The sequence below is a fragment of the Corvus cornix genome, chromosome 2 (genome assembly GCF_000738735.6).
Source record: "Corvus cornix cornix isolate S_Up_H32 chromosome 2, ASM73873v5, whole genome shotgun sequence".
Lineage (NCBI taxonomy): Eukaryota > Metazoa > Chordata > Aves > Passeriformes > Corvidae > Corvus > Corvus cornix.
Window position 1 is genome coordinate 120,859,139 of NC_046333.1, and position 16,041 is coordinate 120,875,179.

General features: G+C 40.7%; 1 long non-coding RNA gene across 2 annotated transcripts; it reads right to left on the minus strand.

The window, feature by feature from the left end:
• Positions 1-258: 258 nt before the first annotated feature.
• Positions 259-15,677, minus strand: LOC109145349. Of its 2 annotated transcripts, none has more exons than XR_005601490.1 (3): positions 15,511-15,677; positions 1,766-1,841; positions 259-1,131 (listed from the first exon to the last, which is right to left on the minus strand). It is a non-coding gene; the product is annotated as an uncharacterized LOC109145349 (long non-coding RNA). The 2 variants fall into 2 exon arrangements; XR_002046674.3 differs by having other exon boundaries at positions 1,766-1,844.
• Positions 15,678-16,041: the final 364 nt, after the last annotated feature.

Genomic DNA, 16,041 nt, shown 5'->3' on the forward strand with positions numbered 1-16,041 from the left:
CAAGGATCTGAATACACCTGAAAGAAATATCAATTGCTTAAAAATATTGATGATACAATTTTATTTAAAATACTTTGAAAATGGAAGTAACACCTGTAATCCCCAACCTGGTTGTCCTCATGAAATAACAGCAGGGCCTGTTTCACAGGTTTGTGTGACGGTTGGTGATGTGTCTTGTTAATCTTCCATAAAGAGTGACTTCAAGCTGACTTATGTGGCTTGAAAGCCATTTAAAGACATCTTTAAAAACCAGAAAGGTAAACAGTGAGAATGTGAGTTTATTTAGCTTTCTATGAGCTTAAAAGGTTTATAAATTGGTTTCATCTCATTTAGCAGCTTCATTAGTACAATGGCAGAGCATGCTGTAAACAACATGCTAATCACATCACATAATGCTGAAATGAGAGGGTCTGATGGCATTAATGAGAATGGAGATAGTATAAAAAACCAAACCAAAACAAAAACCAGAGCAATGAAAACAGTGTAAGAAAATACAATAACAAGCTTTGAAAATTATTATAGGGAGAGCACAGGCAAAGCCAGTGAAGGGAAGGCAGAGCGGCGGAAGCGGGTGTGCCCAGGCAGCCCTGCAGGTGACACTAGACAGCGATTTGGAGGCAGTTCCACAACGTGATGCAGTAGCACAAAGAGGATGCAAAATTCAGGCTGCTACTGTGGCATTTCTCATCTAATAGAGCAGAGAAAGACACTCCTGCTAGCTAAATCTGGCTCAGTTTCCGCTCCCAGAAGACATGCAGCACGCTGGCATAGATTGAAACAAACTGAAATGAAGGGTAGAAAGAGAGAAAAGGTCTTTAAGGTTGCAAGGAGAACATTAAACTCTTAAGAGGTTTTGAAATTTCCCCTTCACAAATGTTGCAAGAGGTGAAGTTTGGAAACATTGGATAAAACATGATGTAGGGAAATGAAGGAGGGGGTTGGCAATGGGTATATTTTTTGATTGAGTCAATTCATTCCAGCCAGAAACCATTCAAAGTCTCTTGCAGAAGAATGGTGGCAAATTAGAAATGGGTTGTCATTCTCTCTGCTAGTCCCACGGAGAAAGGCTTCATTTTGCAAAGGCCTTCTGCCAAATTACATCTCCATCAGTCACAACAAAAGAGTCAAGATCTGAAAGGAGAAGACAAGCAGCTTCTTTTCAGATGTATGTGCTCTCAATAATTCTTAAATTATTTCATGAACAATATTCATCATGAGGACCAGGGGCTCATTATCTGCATTTTTCACAAGAATTCTGACCAACACTTTAATAATGTGTCATTCTGAAAACTGACACTCCAATCATTCAATCATTCAAAGTGTAAAGTAAACTTTGCTGTTTAGCAAAGAGCACCACCACCATTAGACTTTGGTACTCCCTCATCCTGCCAAAGCTTCCTTTAAATTGTGTTGCCCCTGACTCTGTTTCAAGACTTTTCAGCTGTTCTCTCTCCGTCAGTGATTCAGGTAATGGCTGCTACTGGCAAATGTTTTGAGGATGGGCAATTTCTGGCCTAGTTTCTAATAAATACAACAGCAGCTACTATAGCCCCAGTAGGGTTTGTGTGCACTTCTTCCTTAGTGCTGCTTTTATTCTCTGAAACTTTGGAGTGGTCATGTTGTAATAACAACCACTCTTCCTTATGCAGAGGGAGAACCGTAAAACTACATTAATATTTTTTTTTCCTTTCTGAAGGGCTAAAACCAAAACAACATGCTTCTCATCCTTAATTTTATGCACTCAGATTTGAAAATGGTGACTCACCAGAATTAAAAGGCAATGTAACGCTGTCTTTTGAGCCAAGATGGAAAGCCTCCTCTGCTGCATAAATCTTGGGTTCCTACTAGAAAACAACATAAAAGGGGAACTGCTCAGTCCAGCCAGCATACAAAACAGTATCAGAGAATGCTCACATCACCTATCTAGGATCCCTCACTCCTCAAAGCCTCTTCCTCTGGTGGTCTTCCATGATGTTTGAAATAAGCACATGAACTTGGCTCATCCCTGATTTGCAACCAGACTGCCTCCTGCATGGCACCTCCAGCTGCTGCTCAGCCCCAAACAGCATCTTCAGGACTCCACCCTGCCAGGCTGTGACCCACAGGATTTCTTCTGTGCTCTGGTTTTGGGCTGTATATAATGAGTTCTGCCCAAGCACAGGAGTAGAAAAAACAGAGCTCTGGAACTGTGGGCAACAGCGTGCTCCTCTGAGACTGAAAGAGTGCAAAGGCAACGAGCCATCGCAGCTCCTGTCAGCTTCCTGATACCTGAGCAGGCACCCACGTGTTCACATACCTGCCTGCATGTACACACAGTGTGACAGCCATTCAAAGCTGGAAAAAAGGTGACAGATGGCTTCTGATCTCTTTTCTCTCAGAAAGAGGGCCATTTCATGAACTGTTATATGCCCTGCATTGGCAGAATCAATGGTAAGCATCATCCTGTTTATAAATCAAACCAAGATTGTTTTCCTAATTACATTTACATCACTTTGGTTTTTAAATTTTCATCATAAACGGTGCACATATTCTGGAACGACATCAAGGACTTCCTAATGACACAGAAAACAGGCAGATAACTTTGCAGCAATATTGACTTGTGATGCTTGTCCAATAAAAAAAGGCTTTTTTCATCAGGGCTCTGCATATAGGGGGTTCCAAAACAAGATATGAAGTAACAAGAAATTGTTTATGAAGTTGAATTTTATATTAATGATTGGGGGGGGGGGAGGGTAGGCAAAAAGTAAGCAAAACCAAATATTAGTTAACAATCTTTACTTCTGTTCTAAGCTTTTCTGACACTGGCTCAGCCTCCCCCACTCTGCCTCTCCTTGCACTGAATTCTGCCTGATCACATGGCCACAAGTCAAAATGAGATCAAATGACGCAGAAAACTAAAACTGAACTTTAACCCCCACTTCTTCTCACTAGTTATTCCCCCCCATGCACTGACAGGAAAAAAAAAATTCAAATATGAAGCAGAAGTCATTCCCCCACAAACAAAAACCAATCCAAACAAAAAAAAACAAAACCAAAAAAGACAAAAAAAAGCCCAGACAAACAGAAAAAATGTTTAATTTGACACAAAGACTTTCCTTTTTGCAGAGTTCTGCCAGGCAGATTATCTGCAATGAGAAGTAGAGCATTTAGAATGAAGAGCAGAAATAGAAATGTAGGCGTGGAGACTGCTAGCTCAGAAGAGTCTTTTGTCTGGCGATACTGTGACTAAAGATAATCTTTGTTTATCTTGTATGTTTAACTTGTGCCTTGTATACCCAAAGTGTTGGAAAAAAAATGTGGAATTGCAAGTGAGTAACTGAACAAACCCATAACACAGGGTATAATTTCTAGGCATGGTGAAGGCAGGAAAAACAAACTCCGCAGTTATTATACCGTATTTATCCTCTTTTTTTTCTTCATAAGCACTCCCAGACTTGTGGCACAATAATGTTACAATTAAAGCATACTTTGACTAACAATTTCACAGCAGAATGGAACGAATTATGTGACATTACTAATACAGCAAAGCAGAGCTGCAATGCACCCTGGCTACACAAGTACAGCTTTCAGCTAAAACTTTACAGAGATGAAGGAGTAAGCTCAAGGCTGCCGAAAACTGAATAGGATTTAAGTATTTAGTGTCACCCAATCAGTGAAATATGATTAATGAGTCTGGAGGAGTACACTGCTTTTTAGTCTTCACAGCAAGGCGGACATGGGGGGAAATGTATTGGAGCTCTTCAGCAATAAAAGCCGCAACAAAATTCTGCACAGTTAAACTACACGTTCAATTGCAGCTGCTTATTTCTCCTCTGTGTGATTAGAGCCTCCCATTTCCCTCATTACAGGCTTGATATTATTGAAGCAAAGCCAACAGCAAGTTAGCAAGCCAGCAGGGGATCAAATTGATTATACAGTTAGCTGTGGAAAAACTGAAATTCTTTATTAAGGAGAAATGAAATACAGTTAATTTATGCTTCAGCTGAACCCCTCCCACACTACATTTACTCTGCTGATACTCTGAGTTTTCTCTGAAGCTACAAGACAGCTGAGAAATTACAGAAGCTTTATTGATATAAAAATAAGTCAGGCCTTCAGTATTTTTTTAAAGGATTTTTCTATTACTGATTATCGTAACTCAGTATATAGGACAACACAGCATTAAAGCCGAAAAGAAAGAAAGGTGGAAAGTATTTGGGTTTAGGTAGACTGTAAGATTTGCTATCTGTCTTTAGCTGGTGTTACAGAGGCAGTCCACAAGTAAATGTAAACATCACCTTATCAGTAAAGCAACAACTCAATTTTTGTGGTATTTCAGTTGTAAATCTCTTTCCCAAAATGAAGAAAATAATCATTTGGGACCAGAAGTAATTTTTTGAGAATAAGAACAGGCCTGTTAGTTTATTTCTGACAAAGATGAGTGTGAGATAAAGCTTGTTTCTAAAATCAGACCTTGCAGAAGACAGCACCACACTTGCCCCATCCCAAGCAGTTATATCCAAGCAGTTCAGATCTTCCCTACAGAGCTGAAAAGTGCTGAGAGCTCACGAGCAGAAAGTTCCCCCTGCCCCACAGCCCTTTGCTCTCCAGCCCCAAACATTTGTCCTTGGTAAAGCCTTGATGAATAGAGCTGTGGAGGGGACTCTGCTGAGGACCATCCCCTCTCCAAACAGCTGTGATCTCCCATTCCTCTCAGCAATGTGGTCCCAGACCACCGGCCACCCTTCCCAAAGACAGTCACTGCTTCTTTTAATCTATTTTTCATTGTCCCTTTCCATCCCCTGGCAGGAAAAGGGATACATCCTCTTCAGAAGGCACCTTGGCTGCTGTCCCATGAGGCATGAAGGATGTTGTAACTTGTGGAAGTTTAGCAACAGAGCCCACACAAGGGTCCCATGGAGAGAAATGCTTAATGAGACTGTTCTGCAGGAAGTGAAAATACCATACAATGCATTTTTAATAAATTTGTCAGGAGTCACAGCCTTAATCATTGTCATTGACAAGATTTGCTAATCAAATTGCAAGGAGGAGCAGCCCTCTAATTGCTGGTCTCCTCAGATAGACCTTCCTGTGTTTCTTTTCCTTTCTTCTGCCTTTTTTGCATTTCTGATGCTCTCTTCATGTTGTAACATCCCTGTAATATGTTTTTTCCCCCAATCACTGATGAATGCTTTGAAATTTCTCCCTGGTTTTCAGATAAAACTTCTACCAATTTTCTATACCTGTCAGTGTCTTTTTGGCTGAAAAGATTGTGCTGGTTTTGGCTGCGATAGAATCCATTTTCCTCATAGTAGCTGGTATAGGGCTGTGTTTCGGATTTGTGCTGGAAACTGTTGATAACACAGAGATGTTTTAGCTGTTGCTTATCAGGGCTGTACAGAGTCAAGGCCTTTTCTGCTCCTTACCCCACCCCACCAGCGAGCAGCTGGCTGGGGGTGCCAAGGAGTTGGGAGGGGACAGAGCTGGCACAGCTGACCACAACTGACCAAAGGGATATTCCAGACCATATGGCATCATGCTCAGTATACAAAGAGGGAGGAAGAAGGAGTAAGGTGGGGACATTCAGAGTAATATTGTTTGTCTTCCCAAGTCACCATTATGGGTGATGGAGCCCTGCTTTCCTGGGGATGGCTGAACACCTGCCTGCCTGTGGGAAATGGTGAATCAAGTCTTTGTTTTACTTTGCTTGTGTGTGTTGCTTTTGCTTTACCCACTAAATTTCTTTGTCTCAACCCCTGAGTTTTCTCACTTTTACCCTTCTGGTTCTTTCCCTGGTCCCACCGAGGGGAGGGAGTGAACGGCTGTGTGGGACTTAGTTGCCAGCTGGGGTTAAACCATGACAAATATTCAAGGGTCTTATTAGAATAAAAGCAATCAAGATTGATTTGCACTACCCACTTTAGCAACATTAATACTAAAAGAGAAGTACAAATAAACATTATGCTTTTATTTCCTCTTACTCTTCTCACCCAAGAATTGAATAAAACTCTTCTTTTTTACTTTCTGCTATAATATCCACTGGCTGATCTGAGGAAGTGCTAATAAATGCAAGTGAAAGTTTGCACGCAACTTAAAATGCAGAAGAGCTTATTTCACTGAAGGCTGCATGTTTACCAGGAAATGAGATGGTCACAAATTGCCCTTGTGACTGCTTGAGACATATACTCATTAAAGATACCATTGAAAGAATATGGAGGAGGAAATAAATTGTTTGAAAGGACAGTGCCAAGACTGGCAAATCTAAAATTTACTACACAGTCATACAGAAGCTATTTTGGGAGCCACAATCACCTCTTGGAAAAATAAACACATTTCCACAGAACAGCAATTCTGTGTGTTGCACTTGGCCATCTTGACTGAAGCCAGTAGGGTAATGACTTTTACAAGTGGCAAAAACCAGTCTCTTGGCAAAAACAATCCCTAACCTCATGAAATACAGAATATTTTGTTAAAAGGAAAATAAAATTGAAATGCATTTTATATAAATATAGATATATGTAATTGTTGTTTATGAGAAAACTTCTACTAGAAGACAGTAAGTCTATAGTACACAAACACTGACATAAAACAATCACAGACATAAAAATGCTGCTCTTATGCTGACAGGTGGTTTTCAGAAAGAAACAAAAAAAAACCTGCTTCACAAACAATTAAGTGAGGCAGATTTCCAATAAATTCTCTGTGCCATTCTGAACAAGTTCTTTCCTGATTTAAAAAAGCTATCTATTTCAAACAGTATTATTTGTATATGATGCAAAAAGCACCACAGAGAAACCAATAGCCTAAACACCCTGGATACATTGTAGCTGTGACTGGGATGTAACCAGAAAGCTGTGTGTGCATGTGTATATACATTTATACACACATATTTGAGCTGCATGCAGATCCTTTCATAGGCTTTTGTCCTATATTTTGATGTTTCATTTTGCTTTTTCTTTGCTATTTGACTGGTTTTTACATTTATATATATAAAAATACGTAAAATTTGAAATTATATATAAATATATATATATAAGATATAACTCAAAAATTTCCGTTTTGCAAAGGGAGCATGGCAAAAGACTGTAAAGAACTAGGGCTCTTCTCAGTAACCTAAGGTAAGGATTCCTGTTGTGAAAATCAGTCCTCACGTGGCCATGGGGCCTCTTCAGCTAAGTGGTGTCATCTTAAGGCAAGGACTTGAATTACAGAGCCTGAGTACTGATTTGGAGAGCCCCCATTATTTGCAATACAGCTGCCAGACACACTAACTACTATGTGACTTCATAGTATGTGACCAAAAAAACCTCACCATGGCACAGAAAAAGCACAAGGGACAGAGCTTTTCTGTTAGGGCAAGTTGATTTTCTGGGGATAGAGCTGCATTCAGGTAAGAGAATCATATCACTAAATGGATCTATCTGTGTGCAACAAATCTGACACCTTCATCTTCAGCACAATAAAGACAACCTGATCCACTCATAATGCACGTGCCGCTTAACCATCCCTGGACTGTGGACAAGAATTTGCAAGTCCAAAGTCTCTAAATTCCTTTAGGTGGTTCTGTTACTGGTCTCAAATACAATTCATATACTTTGAAGGTGGAAAAATATTCTTCACAAAGAAAAGTGATTGACAGCATATACCAAGTGAATGGCACATCCAGAGCCTGGCCTAGCCAATTGCCCTGTGTGTTACACAGTATTGCTTCCTAATACTTTCAGAGTTGCTTGTAATGCTTTTCAGCTAATAAGCTCCAAATGCTTTTCAAAGATTCAGACATTTCAAAAAATCATTAATGTTTTTGAGTGTATTTTTCTGTGAAGCCAAGCTGAAATCCTAAAAGGAACATTTAAGAAGATGGCCTGATGGTGAGTACAACAAACAGGCATCTCAAAAGCAGCTGGCATCAAGAAGAGTGATAAAAATCAAGGCATTCAAAAGTCCTCTGTGAGTTTCAGAAATCTGTGGCCTGTGAGTCCTGTTTCCTGTATCTTTAAGACATAACATATCATTGTTCTGCATCAGAGAGCATTGGTCTGCAGCTGGGAGCAATACGCATCACTGATACCAACCAATGCTTTGCCAGGTGTGAAAACCTGGAGTTAAATAATTTTATCCCTGGGTCATTCTTTGAGTCAGTTACAGTGCAGTGGAGAGCTGCCTTTCCATCACCTTGCTGACACTTAGATACTCAACAGATGCAAAGCACTCATCTTTCTCACTACCAAAATCGAAAACCCCCCTTAACACGGATTTTCCTTGATGTAATAAAAGTGAATGGGGTTTTTTTTCAGTTTACTAGAGTTTGAAAGGTCATATAAGTCTACTTTTATGAATGTTCTTAACATAATCTGGAACATAAGCACAATATAAACACAAACTAAAAGGATTCTGAAAAGAGAGAGAGAGATGGAGAATAATGCTTTACCATTGTAACACTGTTATATTAACATCACCTCTTCAGTGAGGCTGATGCACTGCACAGGAAACTGGGCTGTTTTGCTAAAAGTGGAAAGTTACTTAAGTAGGGTGTCTCTTCAGAGATGAAGGATGCAGCAAAGAGGTGGAAATTTAAAAAGCCAGATTTGGTTCCCAGAAAGAATACAGCAACATAAGGACAGGCATAGGAATTTGAAGACCTTTTTCTTAGCTGCTACATTTTTGTAGCTTTTCTACCCTGTAGAGAATAAACTCTTCAGCATTTAAAGCACTAAACACCTGGGAAACCTCAGAAAACCGGGAAACAGAAAAAAAAACCCAAGCAACAAAACACAAACCCAAATCATCTGAAGCAGTAGAGTTGTGCTGATTCACTTGGAATCCTAGGTAATACAACCCATCAAATCTAAGATCTTCCAAACAGGGACCCAGTAGGGAAATGAAGAAAAGTAAAAAGAAAACCAAGGGAAAGAAGTAAGTTTGATGCAGTGATAAAACATAGGTCTTTGTTAAATTCCCAGATCTGCTCTGGGCTAGCTGTATTTTGAGGTACTATAGGTTCCTCAAGGACGGAAGAGGTGTAATCTCCAAGCCAATGGGGGCATTATGAAGTTTAATGATGGCTCTTCCGTTGGTGTAAATGTACAAAGTGGGAACATGGAAGATTGGAACAAGAAGAAAACAAGCAAAACTGTCTAGCATTCATACAATTTCTATAAGCTTTTGCTTGCCTGGGACTAGAGAGCAACAGAGAGCAACTCTGTTCATCCTGTTTTTGAACAGCAACTGGAGATGAGATAGGATAGTCACAGCATTAAAGCATCCAGCTGACACTTGAACAACATGTCTAAAATGAGCCTATCCAGAAGTACCTAGTGGCTGAGGAAAAAAATTCTCCGCTTTTGCATTACAAGTCCTATTTTTAGATCGCTGGTATTTTAAAATAAGGTTTTCAAGAAGAGTGTTTTTTAAAAAACAGACAGAATTTACAGAACAAGACCAAAATGTGAAGTGCTGGATGACTGTGGGTGAAGGGAAAGACTTTGGCACAGCCTCCTCAGCAAGACAGCCTAGCCCAGACTCCTGGCCAGGCTCCAGCTTTGGAAGCTGTCCTCAGACTCCTCCGAGATGACTATCGGCTCCTCTTCCTGCTCAAAGCTGTTGAGCAATAAAGCTCTGAGTTGTCAAACTGATACTGCTCTCTCAAGCAGAAATGCTGTGATTCAGTCATCAGTGAAATAACCCTCCTGATACTAAAACTCCCAGAGCAGCTCCGGAATGAAAAGCGTAATTATAAATGCAATGACTTTGTTTTGCTAAGCTTTTTGGTGAATATTGGTTTGTTACTGTCTTCACTTTTGTGATCTTTCATTAGTAATGACTGACCACGTGATACCGGAAATCTTGCACTGCAAACAGGAATAAGGTTGTGCACTTCACAGCTACGTTTTAGGAGCATGAGAAATATTTTGAAAAATGGCTTTATTCCTTCATCGTGTCATCTCAGTAAAGCAAGAGGAAACAGGATGTCCAAGCACAACAGAAGCACTTAAATTCATGAGAGTGGCAAAGCCAAACTTGAAAGATCCCTCCTTCCCCCATGGAAGCACTGTTCTCATCATGCTAATATTTCTTCAGCATCCCCAGAAGTGAACCAGGATGTCATTTGAGCACTCAAACTAACTCTCTCTTGCCCATCAGCCACTATTTTTTTGTTTTGGGGTGTGGTTTTTGTTTTATTTTTTAAAATTTTGGTTGGTTTGGTTTTGTTGGTGTATTTTTGTTTGGCTGGGTTTTCGTTTGTGTGATTTTTTTCTTTTGTGTTTGCTTTCCAGGAAGATCAAAACTTTGAACCTAAAATGTTTTGTTTTCCACACCAAATTCATCAGCACTTGTATCTCAGCACTGATTTCTTCTGGCTGTCTTCCTGATTATTCCACTAGAAAGTATTTCCCCCTACATAACATTTCTTGATTTGCTAAAACATTTCTAAGCATTACTCCTTTCCATGTTCTCCAAGTGATGCTGTCAGGAGCGTTCTAGCAGTGTGTTTGTGAATCAAAACCGGTATTTTATAGAGGAAAAAAAAGCCAGGAGAGATCTAGCTTGCCTCTAACTTTCTTAAAACTAGCATATTCATACAGCCAAGATGACTGTAACAGCAGATGTGCCCCTATTCTCTTTTTCTCCTCACCACTGCCTTTGCTACAAGAATGAAAGCCACACTATCACACCTGCAACAATATCGAAGTGCCCGAGGTCCAGTGGTGCTGGAAGGAATCTGTGTTTTCAGAAAGATCTTTGAGGCACACAAACTACCATGGTAATTTAGTTTGCTACAAATAAGTTGTAGACGGGAGAATGGCAATGAACTAAGCATGCCTCAAAGTTGTGCCAAGGGAGGTTTAGATTGGATATCACAAAAAATTTCTTTGCCTGGAGGCTTGTCAAGCAGTGGAACAGGCTGTCCAGGGAAGTGGTTGAGGCACCATCCCTGGGGGTATAGATGAGGCAGTTAGGGACATGGTTTAGTGGTGGCCTTGGCCGTGTTGGGTTAATGTTGGACTCAATCTTAAAAGTTTTTCTCAACCTAAATGTTTCTATGTATCTGTTACTGAATTAGCCATCTATCTCTTAAGTGTCCAAGCATCCTTGAAAAATGAGACAGAGAAAAACAATCATCCAAACAGCTAGAAATAGATAAAAAACTAGCTTTTATACAAAGGGTTTCCTGACTAAGGCCAAGTTTTTCTATGTAAAGAAAAGCAGATCAAAACTACCCAGTCTTTCTGATCTAAAGCACATTTCTGGTTGTATTACAAAAATTTCTTCTTTGGGATACACCCATAGGGAAGTTCCAGCATTTTTGGTCATGTTGGCTGTCAAAAATGCATGGAGCTTTGTTGGTGGGAAGGATGATTTTCTGTTTCCAGGCTCAGACTCTTATAATAGCTTAGATCAAACCCTGTAATAAAACCCTTTAACAACCGCCAATTCCATCATATGCAAATACTTAAACTTCTACTGAATCCCCCAGCCTAATCGACCATCTACAGCCTCATTTACCCTGAGAGCATTGCCAGAGGTGCATTTGTTCCTCATCATTTCATATTCTAGGCATGGACACAATGTAAAGTTCAGTTGTGTTCATCTCATAGCAGGAAAAAACTGCCTTAACGCAACAAGCTCAGAAAAAACAAATTTGGATATGTTGCTATTGTCTGAAAAATGGGTTTTAAACTAACAGACCCTCGTGGTTTTGTTTGACAACCCCTGTGAAAGCTTGGAAAGAGTGTGGAGCACTACTACATGCACTTTTAAGAACCTAGAAAATAACTCCCCCTGACCAAGTTGACCATGGCCCTTCCCTTTGCCCCCTCCAAAAAAAGCCATAAAATTCTCCAGAAGAAAAGGGCACTGCTGGGTGTCCAGAGGCTGCACCAGGCTAGCAGGGGCTGCTGCAGCTATGCTACCACAAAATACATGTCATTTCTCATTTTTGCCAGAGAAGAGAACCCATGAACAGTGACAAGGCTGCCATTAGGAGTGTGATGTCTGTGCATTACAGACCAGCTCTCCAGTCTTCCATGAAAAGGAAGATACATAAAAAAACCCACCAAGCGAGGTCTATTGCATGGAAACAAAATGCAAAATGGCATATAAAGAAAAATAAAACAGAAGAATGGCAGTGCCTTTCATTTATAACCCACCTTTAAACTTTATTTTAGCCTTATAATTTTTGGTAAATCAAGAAAGCTCACATGGACTCCAGATGGAGCTGGGATGAGTGTATATTGATGGTAAGAGTCTTCTGTTAAGCCATGTCACTAACTAATGACAGACCACTGAGATTTTTTTAACTAAGTGGCTAGGTAAGGAGGCAGCAGACAGTCTTCTAACCCAGATCTGTATCCACAGTGTGCATGCACACAGCAGCCAACAAATACCTACAAGTCTGAGAATTCGTAGCAGTGACTTGAGGCTGCTTCCCAGTCTCAGGCTGACTTACACCCTTAAACCTTAGAACTCTTCTCCTCCAGAGAGCCACTCCCTCGCCTGCAGGAGAACAGGACATCAGCCCTCCCTACCAGGTTCTCACCCCGGCACCTCAAGCTGAACAGCACAAGACATCTCATCCATAGCACTTCCCTGACCAGCTGTCAATCCTCCTTGCTCCTCACCTCTCCTTTCCACACTGCTCTCACTTTTTCGCTTTCAAGCTGTTTGTCTCCAACAGGCTCCCAGAACAACCAGCCACTTCCAATCTGCTGCTCCCATTTTGCCTTGTTTTATGACTGCTCTTGCACAATCAGGTGCAATCAGGTTCGTTAGCCTGTAGCTGGTGGAGGTAGCCATACCTCCTTCCTAGCCCTGTTGGCTTCCCCTCTGCAAGTGCTTGTATCCCAGCTCAGGAATCACCTAATAAAGTGGCTGGTGTCCAGGACAAACTCTTAAATAGATTACCTGGAATATTTTGGGGGGGGCAGGGAAGGGGGAACCCCCCCAAAAAAATGAAGGAAAAAATGCACCAGCAGCCTGCAGGAGCAAGACAGTAATTTGCTTTCTGAACTCATTTGCTGTTGGGTAAATTACGAACTAAAATGAAATAAAATTATATTCCCAATTGCTGCCTCCAAGGGAGCAGAATGGAATCAGAGAGGAAAGCATAGCTCTGGAGAATCAGGAGATGTGGCTGCAGTTTTCAGTTCTGGTAGAGAAATCCTCTGGCAGAAGCGCAGTCTCAGGCAGGCTGTAGGCTCGGCATTATGTACCCACGGTTCGGTGGATTCACTCTGCTCAAAACCACTCTGCCATTTTCAGGTGAAAGTAGCTGGAGGTTCATAATCAAATGTGTTCTGCTTTATCCTTTCCTTTATCCTTACAATCTTTTTATCACACACTTCACCAAGAGACATAGAAAAACCAAAAGAACAGCGCTAAGAACGGAAAATACAGACTTTTAATCTTGTAAATAGGTGCTAAGCCTTGCTAGGGACTGCAGCGTTCCCAGTGCAGATAAGCATCACTCCCTCGTGTGGTTAAAACTTACTATTGCTAATTTAGCGGCACTGCAGATCTTTGCCTGAAAATTCAGGGAAGAAAGGATTATTTGCCTGGATTTGCATCTCAATGCACAGTCACATACGCGTTCACGCATGCAAAAGTATGAGTACAATAATACACCTTGCCCAGAGTTCACTCTGAACAGACAATTTCACCTTGTGTCTGTGTTAAAAGGCTAAAAATAAAATCATCTGCCTCAAAAAGCTGATAAAAACAGCAAAGAAAGCCGGGATCTGATACGGAGAAATCTACAGCTCCTTACAAAAGAGGCTGTAAGGAATCGAGTTTTTCATATGCAAACACTGACTGAATTGTTGCCATCTAGATAACGAATAGTTAAACCCACAGAGTAGCTTGAAAATTGAAGATGTGAAACTACTGGATCCCTTCACAGGACTAATACACACCCTTAAATATCTTCTCAGGCTGTGCAGAATCCTATATAGCATTCAGAGAGTCCACAGACCTCATAAATTTACTTGTTAATTCACACCTGAATGGCATTTGAGTCCAACCTACAGTGTAATGACAGAGTCCCTTACTGCATGTAAGTAGACAAGAGATGTGTTGTTAATGCTGCTCAACAGAGCTGTACCAAGGCACCCTAATGCCTCAGAGCCCCCTCCCTTGCCCTGGTTTCCAGCTTGATAGCACAACAGAGTATGCCTCTCATTTAGTCTCAATGCAGTGGACCCTTCTTATGCAGCTTAGCACAATAACCTTGCAAAAACAGGTCCCTACAGAAAAAAAAACCAAAAAACCCCAGGACTACTTCCAGTCAAGCTGCAATTTAATCAAGAGAACAATGAGTTATTTTCTATGCTTTCATTGCTAGCAAATCACAATTAATTTAAAAAGCCAAGTATAATATAAGGTGTATATGAAATATCATTGTGCAATAAATTCCTATCCAAAACCACTGGAGAGCGAAGATGGGAATAGAAGACTGAAATTGTTGAAATTTGTGTTCTCTTAACTCAATAGCAAGATATTTGAATAAGAAAGCATTATTCCATTATACAGTATGAGCAAATATGCTTATTCAAAGGAGTAACAGCTAACTCAGGTATTTCCAGCTGATATCAGGAAACGTTCAAATTTATCTAAAATACATAGCTACTGTTATGTGTTGCAAAAAATGGCTGGAGATCAAGAATTAAAATACCTTGAACATAGGACACACAATGTCATTTAATCCCAGGCAAAAAAAGAAATATGCTCTCTGGGACTTTTCCACTCCACTTCTCTTTCAAAATGTTTGCTGCATTCAAGGTGTGAATGTCCTTGAAAGCAAAAAATAAAGGGAGCATAAAGGTGATATTTTGGGAACAAACTGCATCTACATATGTCTGTGCTTTCCAGGAATTGCAGCTGCTATTTTTCCCCTCCGTAGTGACTGTGGCCAGTCTCTTACAGGAAAATTAGACCGATCCCTAGTGGAGTTTCCCCTCAAGCAGCCTCCCCACCCTTCCCCATCCTTAAGGAACCATAATTCAAGCTTAAATACTTTGGAAAGAAATTCATTTTCCTGCAGCATAGGAAGACTGATGCACAAACATTAGAGCAATCTAATTTTAGATCATTCAGACAATACGCTGGATCCTTACGTGCATTTATTTAAGGCTATTTATAGTCCTCCAGACACTGCTGGAAGTACAGTCATCCATTGTGGAGCTACTCCACTGTGCTCTGGTTTGGGAGGGAGGGAGGAGGGAGGAGGCAATCAAGAGGCTGATTGTTCTGGGGAACACAGGTATCGAGGTGTTGGATGAAATGTTCATTTGCAGGCTGAATGGAGATCAAAAGTTCTGGCCGCTTAGCAACTCTGCTGCTGCCAAGAACTGTAGGGGCACTGGAGAATTTGGAAGTCCCAAACTGCACCAAATTACAGGCCCAGATACAAGTGCTGCTCATAGCTGCAGGCACAGAAAAGGGACCATGTGCCAGAACAGGGGGAAAAAGCCTTGAAAAAGTTTTTAGTCCTCTGGGGACATTTTTGGAGTAGAATAAATGGCTATACTGTACCTCAGAGCCTGAGTGTTGGAGTTAGCAGCTCCCTCGAAGGCATGTGACTTCCAGAATACAGTTCTTCTTTTTGTTGTAGGCACTTGCAAGTTCATCTGAACACTGGCACCACACAGTCTCTAGGTCTTGGTTGTTAGAATGCCTCTCAAATTTCAGCCTTCTTCAGTTCTTCTTTTTAGTTCATCTTTTAAAAAAAAACACAACCAAAAAACCCCAACATATCTTCTAGGCTCAGATGAATTTTAACAACACATTAAGGCAACATTTCCAATGCACACATCCAGTGATTGAACTGTAATTCACACTCCATGGAGTCACAAGAGCCTTTGGACTATCAGCTCTGGTTCTCCTGCTGTAACATTAGAACACACTTATTCTCCAGTTTGCCCTGTCTGATACGCAGATCATCTTTTATCACATTTAGATGCAAGTCCTGGGGCCACTAGCTATTCTAGAGCAGATGTGCTATTTTAACTCACAGTGTCATTCAGATATCCAGGTCAAAGGACTCCCACTTGAAAATATGGAAAA